We start from the raw sequence: 26,700 nt of genomic DNA on the forward strand, positions 1-26,700 counted from the left end.
ATACAAATATTACAAGCTCTTTTACCTTACCAGCCCTGAACAGGGCCCTTTGCGGGGCATGCCCCAAGAATTTCAGCTCTTTTGCCTGTAAAAAAAAACATACTATACCCCCCCCCCAACATTACAACCCACCACCCCACATACCCCTAATCTAACCCAAACCCCCCTTAAATAAACCTAACACTACCCCCCTGATGATCTTCCTACCTTGTCTTCACCATGCCAGGTTCACCGATCCGTCCTGGCTCCAAGATCTTCATCCAAGCCAAGCGGGGGCTAGACATCCACTGAAGAAGTCCAGAAGAGGGTCCAAAGTCTTCCTCCTATCCGGCAAGAAGAGGACATCCGGACCGGCAAACATCTTCTCCAAGCGGCATCTTCTATCTTCTTCCATCCGATGACGACCGGCTCCATCTTGAAGACCTCCAGCGCGGATCCATCCTCTTCTTCCGACGACTAGACGACGAATGACGGTTCCTTTAAGGGACGTCATCCAAGATGGCGTCCCTCGAATTCCGATTGGCTGATAGGATTCTATCAGCCAATCGGAATTAAGGTAGGAATTTTCTGATTGGCTGATGGAATCAGCCAATCAGAATATAGTTCAATCCGATTGGCTGATCCAATCAGCCAATCAGATTGAGCTCGCATTCTATTGGCTGTTCCGATCAGCCAATAGAATGCGAGCTCAATCTGATTGGCTGATTGGATCAGCCAATCGGATTGAACTTGATTCTGATTGGCTGATTCCATCAGCCAATCAGAAAATTCCTACCTTAATTCCGATTGGCTGATAGAATCCTATCAGCCAATCGGAATTCGAGGGACGCCATCTTGGATGACGTCCCTTAAAGGAACCGTCATTCGTCGTCTAGTCGTCGGAAGAAGAGGATGGATCCGCGCTGGAGGTCTTCAAGATGGAGCCGGTCGTCATCGGATGGAAGAAGATAGAAGATGCCGCTTGGAGAAGATGTTTGCCGGTCCGGATGTCCTCTTCTTGCCGGATAGGAGGAAGACTTTGGACCCTCTTCTGGACTTCTTCAGTGGATGTCTAGCCCCCGCTTGGCTTGGATGAAGATCTTGGAGCCAGGACGGATCGGTGAACCTGGCATGGTGAAGACAAGGTAGGAAGATCATCAGGGGGGTAGTGTTAGGTTTATTTAAGGGGGGTTTGGGTTAGATTAGGGGTATGTGGGTGGTGGGTTGTAATGTTGGGGGGGGGGTATAGTATGTTTTTTTTTACAGGCAAAAGAGCTGAAATTCTTGGGGCATGCCCCGCAAAGGGCCCTGTTCAGGGCTGGTAAGGTAAAAGAGCTTGTAATATTTGTATTTTAGAATAGGGTAGGGAATTTTTTATTTTGGGGGGCTTTGTTATTTTATTAGGGGGCTTAGAGTAGGTGTAATTAGTTTAAAATTGTTGTAATATTTTTCTTATGTTTGTAAATATTTTATTATTTTCTGTAACTTAGTTCTTTTTATTTTTTGTACTTTAGATAGTTTATTTAATGTTATTTATTTGTAGCAATTGTGTTTAATTAATTTATTGATAGTGTAGTGTTAGGTTAATTGTAGGTAATTGTAGGTAGTTTATTTAATTATTTTATTGATAGGGTAGTGTTAGGTTTAATTATATCTTAGGTTAGGATTTATTTTACAGGTAAATTTGTAATTATTTTAACTAGGTAACTATTAAATAGTTCTTAACTATTTAATAGCTATTGTACCTGGTTAAAATAATTACAAAGTTGCCTGTAAAATAAATATTAATCCTAAAATAGCTATAATATAATTATAATTTATATTGTAGCTATATTAGGATGTATTTTACAGGTAAGTATTTAGCTTTAAATAGGAATTATTTATTTAATAAGAGTTAATTTATTTCGTTAGATAAAAATTATATTTAACTTAGGGGGGTGTTAGTGTTAGGGTTAGACTTAGCTTTAGGGGTTAATACATTTATTAGAATAGCGGTGAGCTCCGGTCGTCAGATTAGGGGTTAATAATTGAAGGTAGGTGTCGGCGATGTTAGGGAGGGCAGATTAGGGGTTAATACTATTTATGATAGGGTTAGTGAGGCGGATTAGGGGTTAATAACTTTATTATAGTAGCGCTCAGGTCCGCTCGGCAGATTAGGGGTTAATAAGTGTAGGTAGGTGTCGGCGACGTTGTGGGGGGCAGATTAGGGGTTAATAAATATAACATAGGGGTCGGCGATGTTAGGGGTAGCAGATTAGGGGTACATAGGGATAACGTAGGTGGCGGCGATTTGCGGTCGGAAGATTAGGGGTTAATTATTTTAAGTAGCTTGCGGCGACGTTGTGGGGGGCAAGTTAGGGGTTAATAGATATAATACAGGGGTCGGCGGTGTTAGGGGCAGCAGATTAGGGGTACATAAGTATAACGTAGGTGGCGGTCGGCAGATTAGAGGTTAAAAATTTTAATCGAGTGGCGGCGATGTGGGGGGACCTCGGTTTAGGGGTACATAGGTAGTTTATGGGTGTTAGTGTACTTTAGAGTACAGTAGTTAAGAGCTTTATAAACCGGCGTTAGCCAGAAAGCTCTTAACTCCTGCTATTTTCAGGCGGCTGGAATCTTGTCGTTAGAGCTCTAACGCTCACTGCAGAAACGACTCTAAATACCAGCGTTAGAAAGATCCCATTGAAAAGATAGGCTACGCAAATGGCGTAGGGGGATCTGCGGTATGGAAAAGTCGCGGCTGAAAAGTGAGCGTTAGACCCTTTAATCACTGACTCCAAATACCAGCGGGCGCCCAAAACCAGCGTTAGGAGCCTCTAACGCTGGTTTTGACGGCTACCGCCGAACTCTAAATCTAGGCCTAAGTTTGAAATCATCTGAAATAATAATTCCCAATTCCTGTTCCTCGTCTGTAACAGTCAGTAAAGTGTCATTGAGTCTGTAATTAACATTTGGATTTTTCTTCCCTAAATGCATTATTTTACACTTTGCTGTGTTAAACTTTAGATCCCAGTCGTTTGTCCAATCCTCCAATTGTTGTATATCACTTCTCATTTTGTCTACCCCCCCTGGAACATCCACTCTGTTGCAAATTTTTGTATCATCTGCAAAGAGACATACTTTCCCCTGTAGCCCTTTGCTGATATCACAGATAAATATGTTAAACAAAACAGGCCCCAGAACTGACCCCTGAGGAATACCACTAGTAACAGCCCCCTCTGCTGAATGAACTCCATTTACTAAGACACTTTGTTTTCTGTCCTTAAGCCAGCATTCCACCCAGTTCACAATTTTTGAATCTAGACCAAGGAGATATAGTTTGTGAATAAGTTTATTGTGTGGGGTGGTGTCAAATGCTTTGCTGAAATCTAGATATGCTACATCAACTGCTCCTCCCTTGTCTAATACTTTTGTTACATAATCAAAGAAGTCAATTAGATTAGTCTGACATGATCTCCCTGAAGTAAAACCATGCTGATTTTGGTCCTCTAAATTGTTTGTCTTTATGTAAGTCATAATTCTTTCTTTTAAGAGGCTTTCCATTAATTTCCCTACTACTGAAGTTAAACTAACTGGCCTGTAGTTGCCAGATTATTCTCTACTGCCCTTTTTATGAAGAGGAATTACATTTGCTATTCTCCAATCATCTGGGACAGCTCCTGTTAATAGTGACTGATTAAACAGTTCAGTTAATGGGACAGTTAGCACTGATCGAAGTTCTTTTAAAACCCTTGGATGAATATTATCAGGACCCACTGCCTTTGTAACATTTATTTTTGATAATTCTAACAAAACCTCATCCTCTGTAAAAAGATTACTGTTAAGCTTGTTTCTATTTTTCGTAGCATCCCTTAATGTAGACATTGTATCTTCACAATCTTTAGTGAAAACAGAACAGAAGTAATCATTGAGACAGTCTGCAATCTGCTTATCTCCTTCTATTATTCTACCATCAACTGATTTCAATTTTACTATTCCTACCTTATTTTTTCTTCTTTCACTGATATATCTAAAGAATGTTTTGTCCCCATGTTTTACTGACTGTGCTATCTTCTCTTCTGCATGAGCTTTAACCTTCCTAATTAACTGCTTAGTCTTTTTTTGTTGGAGTCTCCATATTTTCATATCATCATCTGCTTGTGTGTGTCTGTAATTTTTATAAGCTATCTTTTTTGTCTTTACAGCATGTGTTACTTCTTTGGAAAACCAAATTGGTTTCCGCTTTCTTTTACTTTTACAGACATGTCTAATACAGTGTGCGGTTGCATCTAAAATGGCACCTTTCACAAATTCCCACTGTTCTTAAACCCCTGTAATAAGAGTTTTCCCCTTTAAATAGTTTTTTAGGTATTCTCCCATTAATGAAAAATCTGCCGTCCTAAAGTCTAAAACTTTTGTTTTAGTCTGGGTGGACAGTTCCTGAACATGAATACTAAACCAAACAGATTGATGATCACTGGATCCTAAGTTCTCACCTACAGACACATCTGAAACTGTATCACTGTTTGTAAGTATTAGATCTAATATAGCTTCCTTACGAGTTGGTTCCTTGACTAATTGCTCAAGTGATTCCCCTAGCAGAGATTCAAGAATATACTTGCTTCTAGCCGATCTAGCAGAAGGAATCTTCCAGTCTATATCTGTCAAATTAAAGTCCCCCAGTACTATAACCTTACCCTTCATGGTCATTTTGGTTATTTCATCTAATAACAGATTGTCCAGTTTTTCATCCTGCAATGGAGGCCTATATACAACCCCTATTCTAAAAAATGTTTATCTCCAATTTCCAAAGTCACCCAAATACTTTCCACCTCATCATTTGTTCCTACAATTTCAGTAACCTTTATATTTTCATTTACATACAAAGCAACTCCTCCACCTTTCTTTCCTACTCTGTTCTTTTTAAATAACCTGTATCCCGGTATGACTATGTCCCAGTCATGCAAATCATTGTACCATGTTTCTGTTATAGCTACTAAATCCAAGTTGTCCCTAGTCATTATTGAAATGAGTTCAGGTAATTTATTTCCTAAGCTGCGAGCATTTGTGCTCATGGCACGAAGAATTTTTCTACTAGAATTTCTAGAATTGTTACTTGGACTAACAGTTTTGGCATGCTGTGGGGGGCAGGTGGATATATTAATGCTACCTCCCTTTATTAGTTTAAATGATTTCTAATAAAGTATTTGAACTCCTCTCCCAGATACTCTGTTCCTCTAGCATCCAAATGCAAGCCATCTCTCCTAAATAACCTAGTATCTTTCCAAACAGAGCTATAATGGCCAATAAAACCAAATCCTCGTTCCCTGCACCACTTATCTAACCAAGAATTAAATGTTGTTATCCGCTCCATCTTTCCTGCTTCCTGGCCATACACAGGTAAAATAGCAGAAAATAATAGAGTTGATGCCACAGTCTCTAAATGATTACCTAGGTCACAAAACTCTTTCTGAACAGCAGCAACATGATTACTAGCCAGATCATTTGTTCCTAAATGAACAATCACATCTAACTCACTTCCCTTTCCTGCTGCCTTAACAATTCTCAAAATACGATTCTTATCCCTGTGAGCAGTAGCTCCTGGAAGACATCTAACCTCCCTTGTTTCTCCTTTACTTTCACCTAAATACACATTCCTCAAAATAGAGTCACCCACTAACAGTCTTTTTCTCAAAAACTCATCTGCAGTTCTCTCCTGTGTTATGTTACCTGGAGAATTAGGTACCAATAGATTTAAATATATATAAATGCTGACAGCATATGCTGTTGGCATTTATCATTGCACAATCATTTCCCTAGAACACCTATCGCATGCGCAATATGTACCTCTCAACCCCCATCCCCCCATCGCAATAACTAATAAAATCTATAAGCCCCTAATCCGCCATCCCCCACATCACAAAGTATAATATAAAGTAATGAACCACTAATCTGCCACCCACCCACAACTCAAAGTATCTAATTACACTATTAACCTCAAATCCGCCAACCTCCCCACAACGCAATCTACTTATTAACGCTATTAATCCCTAATCCGCCAACTCCCCACAACACAATCTACCTATTAATACTATTAACCGCTAATCTGCAAACCCCCCACAGTGCAAAATACCTATTAAAACTATTAACCCCTAATCCGCCAACCCCCCAAAACGCAATCTACCTAATTAACCTATTACCCCTAGACCGCCATCCCCCCACAACGCAAAGTATAAATCTAATCACTAAGCCCCCTAACCTAATACCCCTAAGTTAACCCCAATTACATAAAATAAAAAAGACTATCTCCCACAATTAACTAAAAATACCAAAATAAAAAAATCCTAACTTAACGTTAAAAAAAAATAACAAAATTATCCAAAATAAAAATTAAACCTAATCTAATACCCCTATAAAAACAAAAAAGCCACCCCAAAATACAAACACTCTCTACAAAACTACAAATAGTCCTTAAATGGGCCTTTTGTAGGGCATTACCCTGAAGAAATCAGCTCTTTTACATAAAAAAATACAAATTAACCCCTAACAGTAAAAACCCCACCCACTCAACCCTACAAAATAAAAAAGACCAAACTCTAAAAAAATCTAATCTACCAATTGCCCCTAAAGGGTCATTTGTAAAGGGCAATCAGCTCTTTTGCTTCCCATTAAACAAATAAAAAAAAGGTCTAATCTGAAAAAACCCACTTACCCCAAAAAATGTAATCGTTCCTGAAGTCCGGACAGCCATCTTGTTCCAGGCGAAAAAAAGTCTTCATCTAGGCGGATCCATCTTCATCCATCGCGGGACCATCTTCTTTCTTCTTGCCGGAAGGGGCGGAGCAGTCTTCTGATGCGCGGATCCGGAGCGGATTCTCCTATACTTTATTATTATTATTCTTTATTTATAAAGCGCCAACAGATTCCGCAGCGCTGCCCATGGGTACAAGGATAACAGTACAATGGAGAAACAATACTATAAGACAAAATTTTACAGACAAAAACAGGGGGAATTGAGGGCCCTATTCCAGTGGGAACTTACAATCTAGATGGGTAGGATGGGAAACAGGAGGTGGGGACTGCAATAGTGAGAATGATATTAGTGAGGTGATAGAGGGCAGCTGTTAGTTAAGTGAAGTTAGTTTCGCCTAGATTTAGAGTTCTGCGTTAGCCGTCAAAACCAGCGTTAGAGGCTCCTAACGCTGGTTTTGGGCTACCGCTGGTATTTAGAGTCGTGTAGGTAAGGGTCTAACGCTCACTTTCCAGCCGTGACTTTTCCATACCGCAGATCCCCCTACGCCATTTGCGTATCCTATCTTTTCAATTGGATCTTTCTAACGCCGGTATTTAGAGTCTTGGCTGAAGTGAGCGTTAGAAATCTAATGACCAAACTCCAGCCACAGAAAAAAGCCAGGAGTTAAGAGCTTTCTGGGCTAACGCCGGAAATTTTTTAACCCCTAATCTGCCGACCGCACACCGCAGCCACCTACGTTATACTTATGTACCCCTAATCTGCTGCCCCTAACACCGCCGACCCCTATATTATATTTATTAACCCCTAATCTGCCGCCCCCAACGTCGCCAGCACCTACCTACACTTATTAACCCCTAATTTGCCGACCGGACCTCACCGCTACTATAATAAATGTATTAACCCCTAATGCGCCTCACTCCCACCTCAATAACCCTATAATAAATAGTATTAACCCCTAATCTGCCCTCCCTAACATCACCGACACCTAACTTCAAGTATTAACCCCTAATCTGCCGACCAGACCTCACCGCTACTCTATTAAATTTATTAACCCCTAAAGCTAATTCTAACCCTAACACTAACACCCCCCTAAGTTAAATATAATTTTTATCTAACGAAATAAATTAACTATTATTAAATAAATTATTCCTATTTAAAGCTAAATACTTACCTGTAAAATAAACCCTAATATAGCTACAATATAAATTATAATTACATTGTAGCTATTTTAGGATTAATATTTATTTTACAGGCAACTTTGTAATTATTTTAACCAGGTACAATAGCTATTAAATAGTTAATAACTATTAATAGCTACCTAGTTAAAATAATTACAAAATTACCTGTAAAATAAATCCTAACCTAAGTTACAATTAAACCTAACACTACACTATCAATAAATTAATTAAATAAAATACCTACAATTATCTACAATTAAACCTAACACTACACTATCAATACATTAATTAAATACAAATACCTACAATTATCTACAATTAAATAAACTAACTAAAGTACAAAAAATAAAAAAAATAAATGTTACAAAAAATAAAAAAATAATTTACAAACATTAGAAAAATATTACAACAATTTTAAGCTAATAACACCTACTCTAAGCCCCCTAATAAAATAACAAAGCCCCCCAAAATAAAAAAAATGCCCTACCCTATTCTAAAATAAAAATAGAAAAGCTCTTTTACCTTACCAGCCCTTAAAATGGCCTTTTGCGTGGCATGCCCCAAAGAAAACAGCTCTTTTGCCTGTAAAAAAACATACAATACCCCCCCAACATTACAACCCACCACCCACATACCCCTAATCTAACCCAAACCCCCCTTAAATAAACCTAACACTAAGCCCCTGAAAATCTCCCTACCTTGTCTTCACCACACCGGGTATCACCGATCGGTCCAGAGGAGGCTCCGAAGTCTTCATCCAAGCCCAAGCGGGGGCTGAAGAGATCCATCATCGGGCTGAAGTCTTGATCCAAGTGCGGGCTGAAGAGATCCATCATCGGGCTGAAGAGGTCCATCATCGGGCTGAAGTCTTCTATCAAGCGGCAACTTCAATCTTCTTTCTTCCGGATCCATCTTCATCCCGCCGACGCGGAACATCCATCCTGGCCGACGAATTCCCGACGAATGACTGTTACTTTAAGGGACGTCATCCAAGACTGCGTCCCTCGAATTCTGATTGGCTGATAGGATTCTATCAGCCAATCGGAATTAAGGTAGGAAAATTCTGATTGGCTGATGGAATGAGCCAATCAGATTGAGCTTGCATTCTATTGGCTGTTCCGATCAGCCAATAGAATGCAAGCTCAAGTTAATAAATCGGGTGATAAGCTTCCCTTAACAGAAAGGTCTTTATGGAACGTTTAAAGGAGGAGAGGTTAGGGGCAAGTCTGACAGCACGAGGAAGTTCGTTCCAGAGGGTTGGTGCCGCACGAGAGAAGTCCTGTAGTCTAGCTTGAGAGGAGGTGATGGTAGAGGACGCAAGAAGCAGGTCATTGTTGGATCTTAGGGGGCGGGCAGGAGTGTATTTGTTGATAAGTGAGGACAGGTAGGGTGGGGCAGTATTGGTGAGGGCTTTGTAGGTCAGGTTGAGAATTTTGAATTTAACTCTGTTGTGAATGGGGAGCCAGTGAAGGGACTCACACAGAGGTGCAGCAGAAACAGAGCATCGAGAGAGGTGGATTAGTCTGGCACATGCATTTAGGATGGATTGGAGGGGAGAGAGGCGGGAGAGAGGGAGGCCAGTTAGAAAGTTGTTACAGTAGTCAAGTCGGGAAATTGCCAGGGAGTAAATTAGCAGTTTAGTAGTTTCAGCACTTACAGGGAGTGCAGAATTATTAGGCAAATGAGTATTTTGACCACATCATCCTCTTTATGCATGTTGTCTTACTCCAAGCTGTATAAGCTCGAAAGCCTACTACCAATTAAGCATATTAGGTGATGTGCATCTCTGTAATGAGAAGGGGTGTGGTCTAATGACATCAACACCCTATATCAGGTGTGCATAATTATTAGGCAACTTCCTTTCCTTTGGCAAAATGGGTCAAAAGAAGGACTTGACAGGCTCCTAAAAGTCAAAAATAGTGAGATATCTTGCAGAGGGATGCAGCACTCTTAAAATTGCAAAGCTTCTGAAGCGTGATCATCGAACAATCAAGCGTTTCATTCAAAATAGTCAAAAGGGTCGCAAGAAGCGTGTGGAAAAACCAAGGCGCAAAATAACTGCCCATGAACTGAGAAAAGTCAAGCGTGCAGCTGCCAAGATGCCACTTGCCACCAGTTTGGCCATATTTCAGAGCTGCAACATCACTGGAGTGCTCAAAAGCACAAGGTGTGCAATACTCAGAGACATGGCCAAGGTAAGAAAGGCTGAAAGACGACCACCACTGAACAAGACACACAAGCTGAAACGTCAAGACTGGGCCAAGAAATATCTCAAGACTGATTTTTCTAAGGTTTTATGGACTGATGAAATGAGAGTGAGTCTTGATGGGCCAGATGGATGGGCCCGTGGCTGGATTGGTAAAGGGCAGAGAGCTCCAGTCCGACTCAGACGCCAGCAAGGTGGAGGTGGAGTACTGGTTTGGGCTGGTATCATCAAAGATTAGCTTGTGGGGCCTTTTCGGGTTGAGGATGGAGTCAAGCTCAACTCCCAGTCCTACTGCCAGTTTCTGGAAGACACCTTCTTCAAGCAGTGGTACAGGAAGAAGTCTGCATCCTTCAAGAAAAACATGATTTTCATGCAGGACAATGCTCCATCACACGCTTCCAAGTACTCCACAGCGTGGCTGGCAAGAAAGGGTATAAAAGAAGAAAATCTAATGACATGGCCTCCTTGTTCACCTGATCTGAACCACATTGAGAACCTGTGGTCCATCATCAAATGTGAGATTTACAAGGGGGGAAAACAGTACACCTCTCTGAACAGTGTCTAGGAGGCTGTGGTTGCTGCTGAACGCAATGTTGATGGTGAACAGATCAAAACACTGACAGAATCCATGGATGGCAGGCTTTTGAGTGTCCTTGCAAAGAAAGGTGGCTATATTGGTCACTGATTTGTTTTTGTTTTGTTTTTGAATGTCAGAAATGTATATTTGTGAATGTTGAGATGTTATATTGGTTTCACTGGTAAAAATAAATAATTGAAATGGGTATATATTTGTTTTTTGTTAAGTTGCCTAATAATTATGCACAGTAATAGTCACCTGCACACACAGATATCCCCCTAAAATAGCTAAAACTAAAAACAAACTAAAAACTACTTCCAAAAATATTCAGCTTTGATATTAATGAGTTTTTTGGGTTCATTGAGAACATGGTTGTTGTTCAATAATAAAATTAATCCTCAAAAATACAACTTGCCTAATAATTCTGCACTCCCTGTAGAAACGGATGAATTTTGGAGATATTGCATAGGTGGTTGCGGCAGGATGAAGAGAGCAATTGGATGTGGGAAATGAAGGACATATTTGAGTCAAGCGTGTCTCCAAGGCAGCGGACTTTGTGTGATGGGGAGATAGTGGTGCCGCCAACAGTGATGGAAAAATTAGAAACTGGAGTAGAGTTAGAGGGGGGAATTAGAAGTAGTTCGGTCTTGGACATGTTTATACTTAGGTGGTGAGAGGCCATCCAGGAGGAAATGCCAGATAAGCAGTCGCCGATGTGAGAATTGACAGAAGGAGAGAGTGCAGGGGTGGAAAGGTAGATCTGGGTATCGTCAGCATAGAGATGATAGCTGAAGCCATAGCTGTTGATAAGTTTACCCAGTGAAGAAGTGTAAATAGAGAAGAGTAGAGGACCCAGGACAGAGCCTTGAGGTACTCCAACAGACAGAGGCAAAATAGAGGAGGAGTCACCAGCAGAAGAGACGGAAAAGGATCTGTTAGAGAGATAAGAGTGAATCCAGGAGAGGGCAGTGTCACAGACCCCAAGAGAGCTTAGAGTCTGTAGGAGAAGGGGATGGTCAACAGTGTCGAAGGAAGCAGAGAGGTCCAGTTAGATGAGTATAGAGTAGTAGCCTTTGTTTTTAGCAGTAAGGAGATTGTTAGTAACCTTGCTGAGGGCAGTCTCAGTTGAGTGTTGGGGACAGAAGCCAGATTGCAGGGGGTCGAGCAATGAGTTGGAGGACAGGAATTGGGTTAGGCGATCAAAAACTAGTTTTTCAATTAATTTTTAAGCTAGCGGGAGCAGTGATATGGGGTGGTAGTTTGCAGGGGAGTTAGGGTCAAGGGAGGGTTTTTTGAGGATGGGGGTGACCTTTGCATGTTTAAAGGAGGCAGGGAATGAGCCGGTAGAAAGGGATAGGTTGAATATGTGAGACAGAGGGGGAATTAGATGTGAAGGAATAGGGTCAAGTGGACAGGTAGTGAGGTGAGAGAAAGACAAAAGGGAAGCCACTTTGCTCTCAGTAGTTGGGAGGAGGGTGCAGAGAGTGGCAGAGGGGGTGACTGGGAGTGAAGTTGGGAGATTGCAGGTTTGTGTTGGGATGTTTCTTCGGATGGCAAGTGTTTTATTGAAAAAATAGTCAGCAAGGTCTTGAGCACTGAATGCAGATGAGGGGGTGGTGCAGGTGGGTAGAGGAGAGAGTTGAAAATGGAGAAGAGTCTTTTAGGGTTTGAAGGGTGACTGGATATAAGAGAAGAGAAGTATGTTTGCTTAGCTAAGTGAAGGGAAGAGGTGTAAGAGTAAAGAGTGAACTTATAGTGCAGGAAATCAGGTTCAGAGCGGGATTTCCTCCAGGCAGGTTCAGCAGTGCGTGAGCATTTTTGTAGGTAGCGTGTTTGTTGGGAGTGCCAGGGCTGGAGCTGATGACATGGGGCTTTGCGAAGTTGGGGCGGAGCGAGAGTGTCAAGTGCAGCGGAGAGAGTATTGTTATAGTGGGTTATAGCAAGGTCAGGGCAGGATATCGTGGAAGTGTGGCAGAGGGGTATATGAATAAGATTGGAGATTTGGGGAGGGTCCACAGTGTGCAGATTTCTACTGGTTCGGGGGCGAGAGGGGGAAGTAGGTTTAGCATCTATATTGGGATTAAAGGTGAGCAGATGGTGGTAAGAGATGGGAAATGGTCGACAGGCAACATCAGAGAGAGAGCAGAGATAGGAGAATACCAGATCAATAGAGTGTCCATCACGGTGGGTAGGGAATAGGGTGGATTGTGAAAGGCTGAAGGAGTTAGTGAGTGAGAGAAGTTTAGAGGCAGCAGGCTCAGATGGGTTGTCAATAGGGATGTTGAAGTCCCCCAGAATTAGGGTAGGTGTATTTGTAGAGAGAAAGTGAGGAAGCCAGGCAGCAAAGTTGTCAAGGAATTGGGAGGTTGGTCCAGGGGGGCGATAGATAACTGCCACTCTGAGAGAGGGGGGGGGGAGAACAGACGGATGCAGTGGACTTCAAAGGAAGAAAAGGAGAGAGATGGAAATGGAGATAGGTACTGATAGGAGCAGGAGGGGGAGAGTAAGATGCCAACACCACCACAATGTCTCTCACCTGGCCTAGGTGTATGGCTAAAGTGAAGACCACCATGAGTGAGAGCAGCAATGGAAGCAGTGTCAGATGAAGATAGCCAGGTTTCAGTAATTGCTAAATGTTAAAAGCGTTGGAAACAAACAGGTCATGAACAGTTGTAAGTTTGTTGCAGACAGAGCGAGCATTCCAGAGGGCAAAAGAAAAGAGAGGGGATAGGCGCTGTGGGTTAATGGAGATGAGATTGTTGGCTCAAATTTTTGCTGTGGGAGATGGAGCGAGAGTGTAAAAGTGTGGTGATTGCTGCAGGGCCGGGGTTAGGAGAGACATCACCAGCAGCAAGCAGTAGTAGCAGTGAGAGTGACAGAAGGGGAGAGTGAGATTTGTAGGAGCGCGTATGACTAGACACAGGAGAGTTAGAGGGGGAAGTGTTTCTAAGGAAACAAAGTAGTTCATGAGAGGACAGCATAGGGGATAAGAGAAGGGAGGGTGAGAAATGGATAGTGTGGGGATTGTTGTTATAGGGACATTCAGTGATTTTTAGGAGAAGGGCAGACAGAGAGAGCAGAAAAGACAAGGAGAGCATTGTGTATGTGTATAGTTATTAAGTTTACCTGTTAGTTGGTCTGCAGTTTCAACCTCCAGTTTCTAACTCCAGTGAGTAACTCCACCACTTTTAATCAAAGAGCCACTTTAGACTAAGAGAGACAAGACTCAAATGAGCTTGTGACTTGCAATATGTAGAAATGAGTGTGATGGAATAATTCTGTGCAGCTGTAAAAGTAGTTGGGTTAGCCAGGAATTACACACTTGCAAATTAGAGGGGGGTGGGGGTGGCAGGATGCATTACAATTATACAAAGTATCTGATAAAATAATTACAGGTAGACAAGATGGAGACAGGGCAAATGGTTACCAGAGATTTAAGCAGAAATTAAAGGGACATTTAGCAGCAGCCAGGTAGACAGAGGCAGGAAGACATTACCAGAGATTTAAGCAGGAATTAAAGGGACATTTAGCAGCAGCCAGGTAGACAGAGGCAGGAAGACATTACCAGAGATTTAAGCAGGAATTAAAGGGACATTTAGCAGCAGCCAGGTAGACAGAGACAGGAAGACATTACCAGAGATTTAAGCAGGAATTAAATGGGACATTTAGCAGCAGCCAGGTAGACAGAGGCAGGAAGACATTACCTGTAGAGAGATGAGGTGAAGTAGGATTAGAAGCAATTATAGGCCGGCCTGGGGGATATTGTTGACCTTCTTTGTGGACCTTTGGAATAGTATAGAAGGTAGGCATTTTAGGTTGATCAGGTAGTAAGAATTCAAATCCAGTTTTTGTTATTATTTGTTTATTTAGCGCTCGAACTAGGAGGGCTTCTAGATCCGGCATTGTGTTATGTAGAGGATTTTCAGTCACTCTTCTATATTGAAGAGTGTCACTAAATTTTCTATTGCACTCGTCCACATACTTGGAGTGATATTGAATGACAACATTGCCCCCCTTATCGGACGGCTTGATCACTATACTATTATTTGAGTGTAGTTCAAAAAGTGCATGTCTTTCAATAGTAGTCAAGTTGCCCAAATAAGAGGGGGCATTGCTGAAACCCTTAATAACCACCTCAACACGTTTATCAAATGTATTAATTAAGGGAGCTTTACTGAGGTTAGGCAGCAAGGTAGATTTAGATTTTAATCCCCTACAAATGATAGTATCCTGGGTATTTGTGTCAGATTGTTCAGATTCTTAAGATTCTAATGTATCTACTACTGCTTCTATTGGTATGTCTTCAGGATTCTCATCTTCCTTTGCTAATAATTTATGACATACTAATTTGCGGGCAAATAGATGCAGGTCTATAACTGCTTCAAATTTATCTAATATTTTAGTTGGTGAAAAAGTTAAACCTTGCCTAAGTACATTCATTTGAACCTGGGTAGAGGAGAAATTGATGACTAATCTGTCATCTATTTTTTGTTTCTCAGGGCATACCTAATTTCCTTTCTTTGCCGCTTTTTCCTCCTCCCATTCTTGTTTGGGACTGTCTTGGATTTCTACTGATTTTACCTTTTTTATTTGTCCTTGGTTTCGCTCCACCTTCATCTGAGTCACTATCTGAGTTCTTTTTAATTTTGTTAAATGTATAGACCTGTTTCAATTGGTAATCATTGTCATCTCTCATTAATTTCTTTTTCTTTTTAATTTTCATTTCTGTTTGTGTTTTAAGAATTAAATTTTTATTTTATAATTTTGTTCTTTAAATTCACTGTTATCCTCCCATTTATTCAGATTCTCAGTCATCTCAGTTAAATCTTTATTGATTTTCTCTAGTTTTAAATTATCTTCTTTTAAAGGGACAGTCTAGTCCAAAAAAAACTTTCATGATTCAGATAGGGCATGTAATTTTAAACAATTTTCCAATTTACTTTTATCACCAATTTTTCTTTGTTCTCTTGGTATTCTTAGTTGAAAGCTTAACTTAGGAGGTTCATATGCTAATTTCTTAGACCTTGAAGGCCGTCTCTTAAGAATGCATTTTAACAGGTTTTTCACCACTAGAGGGTGTTAGTTCATGTTTTTCATATAGATAACACTGTGCTCGTGCACGTGAAGTTACCTGGGAGCCATCACTGATTGGCTAAACTGCAAGTCTGTCAAAAGAACAAATAAAGGGGCAGTCTGCAGAGGCTTAGATACACGATAATCACAGAGGTAAACAATATATAAATATAACTGTGTTGGTTATGCAAAACTAGGGAATGGGTAAACAAGGGATTATTTATTTTTTAAAACAATAACAATTCTGGTGTAGACTGTCCCTTTAATATTAATGTCATAATTTTGTTGGAACATTCAGTCAGTATCTCCTTCTACTGGTAATGAAAGTCTGCTATTATCGTCTCTTGTAAGTTAGTGCCTGGTTATTTCAAAAATCTTAATCCTCTGGGTATCATTTCTGAAGTCTGATAATTAGTTAGACTTGATATTTCCCATTTTACTCTCAATTGTTTAAAGAGTAATGATTTTTGTGTTTTAAATGCTTTATATATATCAGTCTCAACATTAGAAATTTCTCCACTAGTTTCATCAAAAGCAAAAGTATCTCTAACATCAGAGTCCCAGTCGCTGTCACTATATGTAAATACCATTATTGCTGCTGCAGTGCTTAATGTGATTGTCCCTACAGTCGAAAATGCTTTTTGTGCACACATATTGTAAATATTCTGTACTTTATCCCCTGAATGCATGTATATGATTAAAAGGAGAAGTAAGGGATTAACGAAGTTCCCATATATTAAATGGTAACAAATATTCACTGACATTGTTTCCTGAGGATTTTGAAAAAAGAAATGTGATGGCACTACTACTAATATTTGGGGTTGGGCTAATAATAATGTATGGTTGGCCTTATTAACAGTAGTTATTGCCCTTAGGTGCTGTGTACAAAGTCACATATTAACAAATACAACCAAAGAAAGTTGCAAAAAGGTGTACACTTTAGTAGCACTCAAACCCACGGAAATATTTATAAGTATAGCGTGGTGTGTGTGTAAAGAAAAAAATTGACACTTTAAAACGTTAAACTTTAATAAGTAATATAAAAAATTGGGCACACTTAAAAACCCTAGAGAACTAGTAGTTATAGCAGGTCAGTTCGTCTGCAATAATAACAGGCGAAGCTAAATTGTAATGTACAGAAGTCGGATATGTATTTATGAATTCACCCAGGGTCTAGAGTATAATGTATCTTTGTGTATGGAAAGTCTCAAATTGATTCGACAGAAAAATATTTGGTGCACACAGCAAGACCAAATTATATTTATTCGGTACCTATTGATAATTAGAGTAAGTCACCCTTCTGTTATATTCTTTCCAACTAGGATTTAAATAAAATACCTCAAGAACCCTGTTTAAAGATATTGGGAGATATTCCCCTAAGCAATTATTATGGTTGTTGCTTGGTAATTTTGAGCATATGAAATCCAATAGCTTTATTGCTGTGAATTGTTGCTTCTATAATTAATTATAATAGGGGCTGACACTATATAGTCCACAGAATAATATGTATGTGGCAACAATTATTGTGCTGTATCGCTTAAGTAGTATATTATCCAACAGTGTAGATGTTTGCATCAGTAATATTACCACTACGTGATGTAGTTTCAAGCTAGATGCTATGATTAAAGATTATATAGGGACAAAATAGTCAGGTGATTTGGTTGCTGCCTCTTAATGCACTGAGGCAAAAATAAAGCCGTAAAGAAATTATAATATCTAAATTCCTCTAATTGTTAGTGCTTGGATTGTTATTTGTCTTTTTAGATCATATAGATGTAGTGTGATCGTTGTAACTAAACAATAATGATCTACACGCAAAGTAATGGTGGTATCACAGTAAAAAATTACTACTACCATTGTGTTCCAGTAACTAAGGATATTAATATTAAGTCGATATGTGTTTTAGGACTGAACAATCCTAGTTACTATGGCCTAGATTTGGAGTTTGGCGGTAGAAGGGCTGTTAACGCTCCGCGGGCTTTTTTCTGGCCGCACCATAAATTTAACTCTGGTATCGAGAGTTCAAACAAATGCTGAGTTAGGCTCCAAAAAAGGAGCGTAGAGCATTTTTACCGCAAATGCAACTCTCGATACCAGAGTTGCTTACGGACGCGGCCAGCCTCAAAAACGTGCTCGTGCACGATATCCCCATAGGAAACAATGGGGCTGTTTGAGCTGAAAAAAAACCTAACACCTGCAAAAAAGCAGCGTTCAGCTCCTAACGCAGCCCCATTGTTTCCTATGGGGAAACACTTCCTACGTCTGCACCTAACACTCTAACATGTACCCCGAGTCTAAACACCCCTAACCTTACACTTATTAACCCCTAATCTGCCGCTCCCGCTATCGCTGACCCCTGCATATTTTTTTTAACCCCTAATCTGCCGCTCCGTAAACCGCCGCAACCTACGTTATCCCTATGTACCCCTAATCTGCTGCCCTAACATCGCCGACCCCTATATTATATTTATTAACCCCTAATCTGCCCCCCACAACGTCGCCGACACCTGCCTACACTTATTAACCCCTAATATGCCGAGCGGACCTGAGCGCTACTATAATAAAGTTATTAACCCCTAATCCGCCTCACTAACCCTATCATAAATAGTATTAACCCCTAATCTGCCCTCCCTAACATCGCCGACACCTAACTTCAATTATTAACCCCTAATCTGATGACCGGAGCTCACCGCTACTATAATAAATGGATTAACCCCTAAAGCTAAGTCTAACCCTAACACTAACACCCCCCTAAGTTAAATATAATTTAAATCTAACGAAATAAATTAACTCTTATTAAATAAATTATTCCTATTTAAAGCTAAATACTTACCTGTAAAATACATCCTAATATAGCTACAATATAAATTATAATTATATTATAGCTATTTTAGGATTTATATTTAGTTTACAGGCAACTTGGTAATTATTTTAACCAGGTACAATAGCTATTTAATAGTTACCTAGTTAAAATAATAACAAATTTACCTGTAAAATAAATCCTAACCTAAGATATAATTAAACCTAACACTACCCTATCAATAAATTAATTAAATAAACTACCTACAATTACCTACAATTAACCTAACACTACACTATCAATAAATTAATTCAACACAATTCCTACAAATAAATACAATTAAATAAACTAGCTAAAGTACAAAAAATAAAAAAGAACTAAGTTACAAAAAATAAAAAAATATTTACAAACATAAGAAAAATATTACAACAATTTTAAACTAATTACACCTACTCTAAGCCCCCTAATAAAATAACAAAGCCCCCCAAAATAAAAAATTCCCTACCCTATTCTAAATTAAAAAAGGTAAAAGCTCTTTTACCTTACCAGCCCTGAACAGGGCCCTTTGCGGGGCATGCCCCAAGAATTTCAGCTCTTTTGCCTGTAAAAAAAAACATACAATACCCCCCCCCCAACATTACAACCCACCACCCACATACCCCTAATCTAACCCAAACCCCCCTTAAATAAACCTAACACTAAGCCCCTGAAGATCTTCCTACCTTGTCTTCACCATCCAGGTTCACCGATCCGTCCTGAAGAGCTCCTCCGATGTCCTGATCCAAGCCCAAGCGGGGGGCTGAAGAGGTCCATGATCCGGTCAAAGTCTTCATCCAAGCGGGGCAGAAGAGGATCTTCCATCCGATTGAAGTCTTCATCCAGGCGGCATCTTCTATGGTCTTCTATCCGGAGCGAAGCGGCAGGATCCTGAAGACCTCCAGCGCGGAACATCCATCCGGCCCGACGACTGAACGACGAATGACTGTTCCTTTAAGGGACGTCATCCAAGATGGCGTCCCTCGAATTCCGATTGGCTGTTAGGATTCTATCAGCCAATCGGAATTAAGGTAGGAATTTTCTGATTGGCTGATGGAATCAGCCAATCAGAATCAAGTTCAATCCGATTGGCTGATCCAATCAGCCAATCAGATTGAGCTCGCATTCTATTGGCTGTTCCGATCAGCCAATAGAATGCGAGCTCAATCTGATAGGCTGATTGGATCAGCCAATCGGATTGAACTTGATTCGGATTGGCTGATTCCATCAGCCAATCAGAAAATTCCTACCTTAATTCCGATTGGCTGATAGAATCCTATCAGCAAATCGGAATTCGAGGGACGCCATCTTGGATGACGTCCCTTAAAGGAACAGTCATTCGTCGTTCAGTCGTCGGGCCGGATGGATGTTCCGCGCTGGAGGTCTTCAGGATCCTGCCGCTTCGCTCCGGATAGAAGACCATAGAAGATGCCGCCTGGATGAAGACTTCAATCGGATGGAAGATCCTCTTCTGCCCCGCTTGGATGAAGACTTTGACCGGATCATGGACCTCTTCAGCCCCCCGCTTGGGCTTGGATCAGGACATCGGAGGAGCTCTTCAGGACGGATCGGTGAACCTGGATGGTGAAGACAAGGTAGGAAGATCTTCAGGGGCTTAGTGTTAGGTTTATTTAAGGGGGGTTTGGGTTAGATTAGGGGTATGTGGGTGGTGGGTTGTAATGTTGGGGGGGGGTATTGTATGTTTTTTTTTACAGGCAAAAGAGCTGAAATTCTTGGGGCATGCCCCGCAAAGGGCCCTGTTCAGGGCTGGTAAGGTAAAAGAGCTTTTACCTTTTTTAATTTAGAATAGGGTAGGGAATTTTGTATTTTGGGGGGCTTTGTTATTTTATTAGGGGGCTTAGAGTAGGTGTAATTAGTTTAAAATTGTTGTAATATTTTTCTTATGTTTGTAAATATTTTTTTATTTTTTGTAACTTAGTTCTTTTTTATTTTTTGTACTTTAGCTAGTTTATTTAATTGTATTTATTTGTAGGAATTGTGTTGAATTAATTTATTGATAGTGTAGTGTTAGGTTAATTGTAGGTAATTGTAGGTAGTTTATTTAATTAATTTATTGATAGGGTAGTGTTAGGTTTAATTATATCTTAGGTTAGGATTTATTTTACAGGTAAATTTGTTATTATTTTAACTAGGTAACTATTAAATAGCTATTGTACCTGGTTAAAATAATTACCAAGTTGCCTGTAAAATAAATATAAATCCTAAAATAGCTATAATATAATTATAATTTATATTGTAGCTATATTAGGATGTATTTTACAGGTAAGTATTTAGCTTTAAATAGGAATAATTTATTTAATAAGAGTTAATTTATTTCGTTAGATTTAAATTATATTTAATTTAGGGGGGTGTTAGTGTTAGGGTTAGACTTAGCTTTAGGGGTTAATCCATTTATTATAGTAGCGGTGAGCTCCGGTCGTCAGATTAGGGGTTAATAATTGAAGTTAGGTGTCGACGATGTTAGGGAGGGCAGATTAGGGGTTAATACTATTTATGATAGGGTTAGTGAGGCGGATTAGGGGTTAATACATTTATTATAGTAAATACATAAGTATAACGTAGGTGGCGGTCGGCAGATTAGGGGTTAAAAAATTTAAATCGAGTGGCGGCGATGTGGGGGGACCTCGGTTTAGGGGTACATAGGTAGTTTATGGGTGTTAGTGTACTGTAGGGTACAGTAGTTAAGAGCTTTATGAACCGGCGTTAGCCCAGAAAGCTCTTAACTCCTGCTATTTTCCGGCGGCTGGAGTTTTGTCGTTAGAGCTCTAACGCTCACTTCAGAAACGACTCTAAATACCAGCGTTAGAAAGATCCCATTGAAAAGATAGGATACGCAATTGACGTAAGGGGATCTGCGGTATGGAAAAGTCGCGGCTGAAAAGTGAGCGTTAGACCCTTTAATCACTGACTCCAAATACCGGCGGTAGCCTAAAACCAGCGTTAGGAGCCTCTAACGCTGGTTTTCACGGCTAACGCCAAACTCCAAATCTAGGCCTATATGAGGATACTATAACAGCTCAGTAGCGTATTGGTCAATATTGTGGTATATAATTTTTCACTGCAGTTTTGACAGTCTGAGTGTACCGTTAATCATTAGCGTGAGATCAGATAACTAGAGAATTTATTGCAGCGTAACGGTCATAGCATTACTTGCTAATTTTATGAAGGTAATCTTATAGTTATTTAATATACGTATGTTAACTCTGTTATCCACTAATAATTACCTTTTGTCTATATGAGTAAACACCCAAATGTTTGGTCAAGCGTTATGCTTTATAGTGGATTACCAATTAATGTGCATAAATAGTGGATGCAAGGGTAGTAGCGTTGCACATTGTACAGCTTAAAACTATTTTCACCGTGAACGTTACTTGTGGAAGAAAGCTGACTACTGGTATTAAACTATGCCTAGCCCGGTAAGGGAGAAAGCAAAAGGCTTTATTGATTCTCAGTTTTTGTCATGTCTAGTCGGGCCATTGAAACCCTTTTGGCAGTCAACATTGAGTAAATACTGCATACTCCCTATAATATCCGGAGCAAGCAAAAGATTCCTTTTTACTCAGCTGTCTTTGAAGTTGTTCTAGGCGAGTCCATTTAGGGAGCAGGCACCAGTATTAAGAAATGATATCACCGCGGCTAGGATTGGCTGTTTTTTTTACAGTTCCCGACTGTGTAGGAGATCTCAGCTCACTCCCCCTTAATTACCTTGGATTTACATTGATTGGCAGTACTGCTATTTCCTACCTATAGGAGGAAATCTATTATCAAGTAACGACTATCTACAAGCAAGATATCAGCAAAGGAGGAATTTATATATGGACTGCTACTCACTCATATCTACAATTAGCAGCAACACAGAGAGTATACTCTGCAATCTGGAGCTAAGTATATTGATCCTATATATATATACTCTTATCACAGAGTAGGATCATTGTTCTTCATTAACTATCTTCTTACTAGCAATTTCTTGTATAAACGTTCACTGGTGTATTGATATGTACAGAATATATCACCATCTTTCTGTTTTACTGATAATGTAAATTATCCAGATAGTTGACTGTGCCTTTTCTGTTCACCTTTTTTGAGGTATTATGCTGTATAGCCTCTGGTGATTAAATTGGTTAATATTGGACAAGAGTGCTATTTGTGAGATCTCTTTTTTGCCTCCATGTTTTTTTGTAATTAATACATTTATTAGGTAGTTTGCGATGTGGGGAGATGGCAGATTAGGGGTTAATACATTTATTAGGTAGTTTGCGAAGTGGGGAGATGGTAGATCAGGAGTTAATAGTTTAATTAGGTAGATTGCGTTGTGGGGGGATGGCGTTTTAGAGGTTAATACATTTTATTAGTAGTGGCGATGTGAGGGGATGGCGTATATATGGTTTTGACGTGTCAGGTTATTTTTTGGAGGCGGGTTAGACTTTTACGGTGATTAAACACTATTTTGTTTTTTACTTAGGCACTGGGAGATCATATACTGCCGTAAGTCACTGGCGACTCCAGAAATGTCTATTTCCACACATTTCCACATTTCTGTACCTCGCTGGTTTATCCGACTTAACGGCAGTATATGATCTGCCAGCACCAGGCGGCATGGGTTTCAGCATTTGCACTGAAACCTACGCCGTATATGTAATCTCGCCCTTTGATTTTTTTTTTTGCCTCATGAAAATGTGGGATAAAAGCTGTTTACTTTTAAAGGACTATTAAATACAGTAGAATTGCATAATTAACAAGTGTATGATAAAAAGACAATGCAATAACACTCAGGGCCCAATGATCTAAAGGTTTCTGGACTGGTGAGATTATTAAAGAATACTCGCCAGTCCTTTTATTTCCCTGGTGTAATGATCTAAAGCCAATTTTTACCCTAAAAATAGGGTGTCTCGCTAAGGGGCGTATACTGCATTTTCGTATGGGGAGGAGATGCGGACATTACAAATGTGCACAATTAAATTAGTATTTTAAAAATCTTAGAAAATTAATAATTGAACCATTCACACATAAATAGTCAGAAACAAAATTGTATTGTTAAGGTACATCAAAAATCGTAACAAAATTCTTTACCAAAAATCGTATTTAAAAAAAAAAAAAAATTGGATGTAAAATGCTCATGAATAGATCGTATTAAATATGCACAACATAACACTGGATGTTCAAAATCACTTAGAAAATCGTACTTTTAAGTACAAAATACAAATGGTAATTGTTGTTTTTTTTAAATGGGTTGAACATGGGCGTACATGAAATTGTCTTCTAATTCCAGCATAATTCTGTAAAGATTTTCGTACTACAGATCTCACAGTTTTTTTCTTGCAAATTAAAATTTGTCAAAAGCTTTTCTCAAAACACTCAAAATACTTATAACCCGAATATAAAAACACATAAATATTAAACAGACGCTCCACAATGGCCTAGTATCACAAACACAAGCGATAATGGTATAGAAGATGAAATATACTCACAAACGTGATGCACCCAATGGTGCTAGTGAGGCGGGCTGGAGCTTTTCAGTAATCCAGCTAACTGTTAGCAACCGGCTGTGGACTTAGGTTTAGATTTTCTTAAAGGGATACTTCCATTTATCTGTGTATGAATGAAAAGCACACAAACTTAGCCCTATACCATATAGACAAGGTCAAATGAGTGGATAATGATTGCACTTATAGAAAAAAAAGCACCTCCAGGTGCAGTACAGGCAATCTGGGACCTCACAGCCGCACAGCTGACAGTTCCAAAGCAAGTAATAAGGAAAACTCCAAGGATTCATAGGTGGAAAATAGGTGTAGCACAAAAAAGCCATCACAAACAGCAAGTGTATATATAAAAAAACAGATTCTTTATTTTAAAAAAGTGACACGTTTCTCAGCCTCTAGAACGGCTGTTTCCTCAGGCCATATTAAAAACATATGATATACACTTGCTATATAAAGGACAAACAAACTTTCTGATAGGTTAAGCCATTAATTGGTAACATCTGTGTGTAATAACAATTAGTTGTTCATTGACATGGTAACGGCAATTGCCTCAGTGCAATGGTAAACAAAAAATATATATGCATATACATTTTAACCATTTTAAATCACCTTTTCCAGCAAACAAACTCAAAATGTAAAAATTGTTTTCAAACTACTATGCAAAGTAAAAACATTGATGTCCCATATCATTGATTTATACATAGTTGTATAAATTGTTCAATGTTATGGGACATCAATACCAACTACCTAATTACACCAACTATCTAATTACACTATTAACTCCTAAACCGCCAACCCCCACAATGCAACTAATTAAATTACTTAAAACCCTAAATTAACCCCGTTACCTAAAATAAACTAAATTTAAATTAATCTAAAATTTACAAAAAATAAAATAGTCTACAATCACAGAAAAAAATAAACACAATTATCAAAAATTAAAACAATTAAACCTAATCCCTATGAAAATAAAAAAGCCCCCCAAAATAAAAACACCCCCTAATCTAAACTAAACTACCAATATCCCTTAAAAGGTACTTTTGTAGGGCATTGCCTAAGTTAAACAGCTCTTTTTCTAAAAAATACTAAGTCCCCCCTAACAGTAAAACCCCCCACCCACCAAACCCCCTCAAATAAAATAAAACACTAAAAAAACTAAACTACCCATTGCTCCTAAAGGGGCATTTGTATGGGCATTGCCCTTTAAAGGGCATTAAGCTATTTTACTGTCCTTAAAAGGCCATTTAGCTCTTTTACAAGTGCCCATTAAATCCCTAAAAAAAAAAAAGCCTAACTCTAAGCCCCAAATAGGTACTCACGGTTCCTGAAGTCCGGCAGTGAAGTCTTCATCCAGGCGGTGAAGTCTTCATCCAAGCGGCTGATATCTTCTTCCAAGCCGGGTCCTCTTCTTTCTTCATCTAGAACCAAGCCGGCGTGGACCGGAGATGATTGGAACTGAAGACGACGACCACGGAACCATGGAGCGTAGAGGATATTCTTCGTACGATCGCTGCCGTACACTGACTATTGAATGCAAGGTACACATTTAAATATGAAATCCTATTGGATAATTCAAATCAGCCAATAGGATTTGAGTAGCTGATTGTACGAAGAGGATCCTCCATGCTCCATGGCTGCGCAGTCGCCGGTCTTCAGTTCAAATCATTAGTTATTTCCATTGTGGGGGGTTGGCTGTTTAGGAGTTAATAGCTCAATTAGGTTAATTACATTGTGGGGGGTTGGTGGTTTAGGGGTTAATATACTTTATTAGGTAGTTTGCGATGTGGGTGAAGGGCGGATTAGGGGTTAATAGTTTAATTAGGCATATTGCGATGTGGGCATTCTGCGGATTAGGGGTTAATATACTTTATTAGTTATTGCGGTGAGGGATTGCAGTCAACAGGTAGATATTGTGCATGCATTAAGTGTTAGCTTATATTTTTTAGGGAGTTACGGGCGTTACGGTTCTCATATTTTCAGCATAAGGCTTGCTGTGTCTGCCTATGTGTGGCGAGGTGAAAATGGAGTAAAATTTCTCCATTTTCGCCACCTAATTCCTTGAGCTGAATATGTGATACCAACTTGCGACGAGGTTCTATGTTAGCTTATGGGAGTAAAATTAGAGGCTGACGGGTGAAATATACGCGCCGCATTTATATGCAGCGCCATATATGTGATAGCAAAACCGGACAAAACACCATTATCGCCAGCTTTTGCGGGCGACGCAGTTTACGTAATCTCGCCCATAATTTACTGTGCACTGAATTCCTGTATATACCGTAATATGCAAACGCATTAACATAAATAAAGTGTTTTCTGTGTAATAATAGCTAAAACATTTAACATTTAATCAAAGTTACAAAAATGTTACAGGTAGAGCCAGCTTTGTTTTCAAAAAAAGTCTAAAATTGAAGGATTTTGGCTTTAAAGGGACAGTAAACACTGTGTTATTACAATACATTTCTGTAGTGCTGCTATAGAATAACATATCAGCCAAGCCTTAATATTTTTAAAACAAATTAACATCATTAACATCTTGTTTTCTGCAATTTGTTTTCAAAAGCCAAACTTCACTTATCACTACACATGTGCATTCGTTTTGTTACAAATCCAAATT

This window comes from Bombina bombina, chromosome 2, assembly GCF_027579735.1.
Source record: "Bombina bombina isolate aBomBom1 chromosome 2, aBomBom1.pri, whole genome shotgun sequence".
Taxonomy (NCBI): Eukaryota; Metazoa; Chordata; class Amphibia; order Anura; family Bombinatoridae; genus Bombina; species Bombina bombina.